The sequence below is a fragment of the Hemibagrus wyckioides genome, linkage group LG13 (assembly GCF_019097595.1).
Source record: "Hemibagrus wyckioides isolate EC202008001 linkage group LG13, SWU_Hwy_1.0, whole genome shotgun sequence".
NCBI lineage: Eukaryota > Metazoa > Chordata > Actinopteri > Siluriformes > Bagridae > Hemibagrus > Hemibagrus wyckioides.
Window position 1 is genome coordinate 5,176,497 of NC_080722.1, and position 6,004 is coordinate 5,182,500.

Below are 6,004 nucleotides of genomic sequence, written 5' to 3' on the forward strand. Positions count from 1 at the left end.
GGCTTTAGAAAATGTTACTCTGCGTTTGAGAGCGTCTGATTGAGGGTTTGAAATCAGAACCAGGTCTAAGGAGTCTCAGGAGATTCATCAAGGTTTGGTTATATACAGATTTGACTCTACTGTATGCAGCTTGCTGAGAAAATCCTCATCTAAAAATTCTTTGTCTAAATATCCCATGACTGATTCATTAACCTGGGAGAAATTTCATAGACATATTTAAAGTTAATAAGATTTGTGATTGTAAGTGTTTCACAAAACTGGAGAAGTGCATTTCAAGCACAAAAATGATGTTATTACGGCTAAATTGCACGAACTTGCGCAAACACACGTGATATCACGTAAACGATCTGTAATCGCATGGGAAAAGGACTATGCATGTGAGATACCATCAGAAAAATGAATTCATGTGAATAGAAATTAATCGTGGAAGGAAAATAATGTGAAAAATAAAACCATTATCATGTAACAAAACAATTGCTATGAAAATTAACTCATTGTACAAAAAAAATAATCGCATGAAAATGATCACGTGAAAATAAATCATTCACGTGAGAAAATCATTCCTGAAAATAAAAGCATAATGTATGTGTGAAAAAAAAATGAAGGGGAAATTAAATGAGGGGAAATAACTCGTGAAAACGTATCGTGTAAAAATTAATAAATTATGGAAGAAAATCACTTGTGAAATCGCACGTGAAAAACATTAATGTAAAAATAATCAAGACAGAAAATAGAAAATGTGAAAAATTAACTTTTAAAAATGTAACTCACGTGAGACAAACGTCTGAATTTTTTTTTAAAAAAACGTAACTGTCCTGTGAAAATTTCCCGTGATAATAAATGAACTATGAGAGGATAACAACACGTGAAAATATACAAATATACTAATCACGTGTGAAAAACACGTTATTATTAAAACGACAAGACGTAATACTAAAAATTCACAATTGTACGTGTGAAAAAATGAAGAGGAAATTAAATGAGGGAAAATAACTTGTGAAAAATTATCATGAATGAATAAATAAATTACGCAAAGGAAATCACGTGTGACATCGCACAATCGAGAGAGAAAATAGTAAATTTGAAAAATTAACTTACATGAGACAATCATGTATAAAAATTTGAAAAAAGGTATCTGTCCTGTAAAACTTTGACGTGATGATAAATGAACGATGAGAGGATAACGACACGTGAAAATATACGAATCATGTTTGTATAAAAAAACGTAACTCACATGAGACAACCATGTTCATTTCATTGTCTGTACCGCTTATCCGATCTATTCTCGTTTCACGGGGAGCCTGTGCCTATCTCAGGCGTCATCGGGCGTCAAGGCAGGATACACCCTAGACGGAGTGCCAACCCATTGCAGGGCACACACACACACACATTCACACACTACGGGCAATTTAGAGACTCCAATCAGCCTAGGAGCATGTCTTTGGACTGTGGGAAGAAACCGGAGCACCCGGAGGAAACCCACCAAGCCCGGGGAGAACATGCAAACTCCACACACACAGTGAGCGGGAGCGAGACTCGAACCCAGGAGGCTGGAGGTGTGAGGCGAACTTTACTCTCCTGTGAAACTTTCACGTGATAATAAATAAACTAAAGACACGTGAAAATATACACGAATCACGTGTAAAACAAACTGGAGATGAAATGAAATGAGGTAAAATTACTCATGAATATTTATGATGTAAAAATAAACGGATTATTCAAGAAAACCACTTGTGTGAAATCACACGTGATACATTCGAGGAGAGAAAATAAAAACGTGAAAAATTTACTTACGTGAGACAATCGTGTATGGAAATTAAGAAAAAGAAACGTGATAATATAAATGATCTACGAGAGGATAACGACACATGGAACTATATGCGAATCACGTGTGAAAAACACGCTTGTATAAGAAACGACACGACGTAAAAAAAAAACCTCGGAAAAAAGTACAAACAAACATTCCATGTAAAGTAAACATCTGTAAATTATACAACGTCTAAAAACCACGTGTGTAAACTTTACAAGTGACCTTTAGGTGACTTTTCCTCTAAAGTCAATAACAGAAAAGGTTTGTTTTTCAGTTGAAAGGATAATAATAAAACAACTCAAAACATTACAAATCTAAACACTAACAAACTTCCAAAGTGTTAATTGCAGGCTAGATATAATCGTTTTTTAAATACACACACACACATACACACGCACGCGCGCGCGCGCACACACATAAACACACAGACAAACACACACACACACACACACACACACACACACACGATGTTAATCGACAGCAAACTCACCGCGTGAAATGAAGTTAATGCAGTCTAATGACCACACTACAGAACAATAATGCCAGACGATTAATCCAGTCCTGTGATCTATCCGCACGCAGAAGACGGAAGCCGACTCCGGTGGCGCGTGAACGTGTTTGACACTCTACCGAGCGCTCGCGAGGCAGCGGAAGAAGTGCGCGCGCTCGCGTCTCCCGTTAAGCTCCGCCCAAAATGACATTCCTAACACAACTTTGCACAGGGGTTAAAGCTGAAAGCTGAAAACCGGAGAGATCAGAAAACGAAACTCGGTCCTAAACCAAAAGAGTAATAATAGCATTAAAATAGTTTTTAAAAGTTTTTATTGATAGAGAAGAATAGAAATAGACAACGATTTTATCACTACTCTGATACATTCATTTATTCTCATCAGAAAGATTTATCATAATAATAATAATAATTATTACGATTATTATTATTGTTATAATATTAATATTATATTAAATTAAATTATTATTATATATCTTATATATAATATTATATAATAATAATAATAATAACAATAATAATAACAATAATGATAATTATCATTAATAATAATACAAATTATTATTATTATTATTATTATTATTATTATTATTATTATATAATATTATATATAAGATATATCATATATATCTTATATAATATATATATATATATATATATATATATATATATATATATATATTTATATAAATATATATTATCTATATATATTTATATAGATATATATATAATAAAAATTCTTATTATTATTATTATTTTGGTTTTATTTATATATATATATATATATATATATATATATATATATATATATATATATATAATAACCAAAATAATAATAAGAAGAAGAATTTTTATTATTATTAAAATAATTAATAATAATTATTATTGTTGTTGTTTTGTTACAGTGAGGGAAAAAATTGTTTGATCCCCTGCTGATTTTGTACATTTGTCCACTGACAAAGAAATGATCAGTCTGTAATTTTAATGGTAGGTTTATCTGAACAGTGAGAGGCAGAATAACAACAAAAAAATCCAGAAAAACACATTTCAAAAAAGTTATACATTGATTTGCATTTTATTGAGTGAAATAAGTATTTGACCCCTTTGCAAAACATGACTTAGTACTTGGTGGCAAACCCTTGTTGGCAATCACAGACGTCAGACATTTCTTGTAGCTGGCCACCAGGTTTGCTCACATCTCAAGGAATTTGGGCCCACTCCTCTTTGCAGATCCTCTCCAAGTCATTAAGGTTTTGTAGCTGACCCTTCAGCTCCCTCCACAGATTTTCTATGGGATTAAGTTCTGGAGACTGGCTAGGCCACTACAGGACCTTAATGTGCTTCTTCTTGAACCACTCCTTTGTTGCCTTGGCCATGTGTTTTGTGTCATTGTCAGGCTGGAATATCCATCCACGACCCATTTTCAATGCCCTGGCTGAGGGAAGGAGGTTCTCACTCAAGATTTGACAGTACATGGCCCCGTCCATCGTCCCTTTGATGCAGTGCGGTTGTCCTGTCCGCTTAGCAGAAAAACACCCCAAAGCATAACGTTTCCACCTCCATGTTTGACGGTGGGGATGGTCTCCTTGGGGTCATAGGCAGCATTCCTCCTCCTCCAAACATGGCGAGTTGAGTTGATGCCAAAGAGCTGGATTTTGGTCTCATTTGACCACAACACTTTCACCCAGTTCTCCTCTGAATCATTCAGATGTTCACTGGCAAACTTCAGATGAGCCTGTACATGTGCTTTCTTTAGCAGGGGGACCTTGCAGGTGCTACTGGATTTCAGTCTTTCACGGCGTAGTGTGTCCTGTATAAAAGATACCTGGGAGCCAGAAATCTTTCTGATTGATAGGGGATCAAATATTTATTTCACTCATTAAAATGCAAATCAATGTAGAACTTTTCTGAAATGCGTTTTTCTGGGGGTTTTTTTTTGTTATTCTGTCTGTCACTGTTCAGATAAACCTACCATTAAAATTACAGACTGATCATTTCTTTGTCAGTGGACAAATGTACAAAATCAGCAGGGGATCAAATAATTTTTTCTCCTCACTGTATTATTATTATTATTATTATTATAGCAATAAGAAGAAGAAGAAGAAGAATTTTTATTATTATTAAAATAATTAATAATTATTATCATTGTTGTTTTATTATTATTATTATTATTATTATTATGATGATGATGAATAATAATATTTATTATTATTACAATAATTAATAATAATTACGATTGTTATTGTTTTGTTACTATTATTTCATTTCATTAATTGTCAATATTTATACTGAAGCAAAAACAAAACACAACCGTTTACTGACACCTAAAACATTTAGTAATGAATTCAAATCTTTGCTGTCAGTAATTTTTGGTCTTTAGTTGTTGCTTTGGCGTAATTTATACACACTACAACTAAATAAAGAAAAGAACAGCCTTCTGCCTGGTCTGTGATGACAATAATCTGAGAGATCTGCTCACAATGTCTCCGGTTTTCAGGTTTTTGTATACCTGCTCATTCATTCAGTAATCTAATCAGTCAATCATCTGGCTGAAGTTTAATCCATGCTGATACAGGTGAGAGGTTTCAGATAATGTTAATACCAAAAGATCATAATAGCTGAATATTTGTCACTTTGACCACTTGTGCTTGTTATTGTCAGATGGGTCAACACCATCTTCCTTTTTATGGTTGTATTTTTTTGTTTATGGGCATTTTAGGATCTTCAAAAAAAACAAAACAGGTGAAAAACAGACGGCTTCAAGCTGACCGGAACTCAAATAATCACTTGTTGCACTTGTGGTGAGAAGAAAAGCAGCTCAGAACATCAACACATCGATCCTTGAGGCGTGTCAGCAGTCATGTCCATATATCCATTCATCTATTATTTGTAGTGCTTATCCTACGATGGGTCAGGTGGAACCAGGTGTCTGTTATAGGGACACTGGGCACAAGGCGGGGGACACCCTGGATAGGGTATCAGGGCACAAGCACACACACACACACACACTCATTCACACACTATGGACTATTTACAGCATACAAATGCGTGTCTTTGGCCTGGAGGAAGAAAACCCAGAACCATGGACCATGAGGTGTACATGGAAACTCCACCCACACAGGACACAGGGTGGACAAATGACCCCCAGCCTCTTGACCACTAACCTCTTGGCCCCTGGGACCATATATATTTAAGTCCATTATTTGCTTAGACAAATGTTTGCCTTAGGTCAAACTTATTTGCATGTGCCACAGAAAAAGAAGAAAGAATTCAGGCGCTATAGTCTGAAGGCGTCATCTGCTGGTAGAACACCACAATTACACATTTTCAGACTAATAAGCTGAAGACGAGGAAAGATTCATATTCATTTTAAAGTAGAAACACGGTTTATTTTAATAGTTATATTAACATTGTTTTTTTTAAAAAAATCTGGATTTCTACATAAATAAGTCTACACAATAGATGCATACACTGATCAGGCATAACATTATGACCACCTGCCTAATATTGTGTTAGTGCCCCTTTTGCTGACAAAACAGCCCTGACCCGTCCTGCACTGTGTATTCTGACACCTTTCTATCAGAACCAGCATTAACTTCTTCAGCAATTTGAGCAACAGTAGCTCGTCTGTTGGATCGGATCACACTGTCCAGCCTTCACTCCCCACATCCATCAATGAGACTTGA

At 34.9% G+C, this 6,004-nt stretch overlaps 2 protein-coding genes across 10 annotated transcripts in view; both read right to left on the reverse strand.

Annotated features, from left to right (window-relative positions):
• Nucleotides 1-2,462, reverse strand: part of caskin2 (CASK interacting protein 2) — a 68,162-nt gene extending 65,700 nt beyond the window's left edge. For 4 of the 8 annotated variants that reach the window (XM_058405853.1, XM_058405852.1, XM_058405851.1 and 1 more), the window contains exon 1: nucleotides 2,301-2,462. The gene's annotated coding sequence lies outside the window, so the exon portion shown is untranslated. The remainder of the gene's footprint in view (nucleotides 1-2,300) is intronic. The other 4 variants (XM_058405858.1, XM_058405857.1, XM_058405856.1 and 1 more) reach the window with 1 other exon arrangement.
• Nucleotides 2,463-5,681: 3,219 nt separating this feature from the next.
• The window catches only part of LOC131363883 (alpha-N-acetylgalactosaminide alpha-2,6-sialyltransferase 1-like), an 11,373-nt gene continuing 11,050 nt past the window's right edge, over nucleotides 5,682-6,004 (reverse strand). For both annotated transcript variants that reach the window (XM_058406843.1, XM_058406842.1), the window contains exon 9: nucleotides 5,682-6,004. This exon is cut by the window's right edge and continues 1,158 nt beyond it. The gene's annotated coding sequence lies outside the window, so the exon portion shown is untranslated.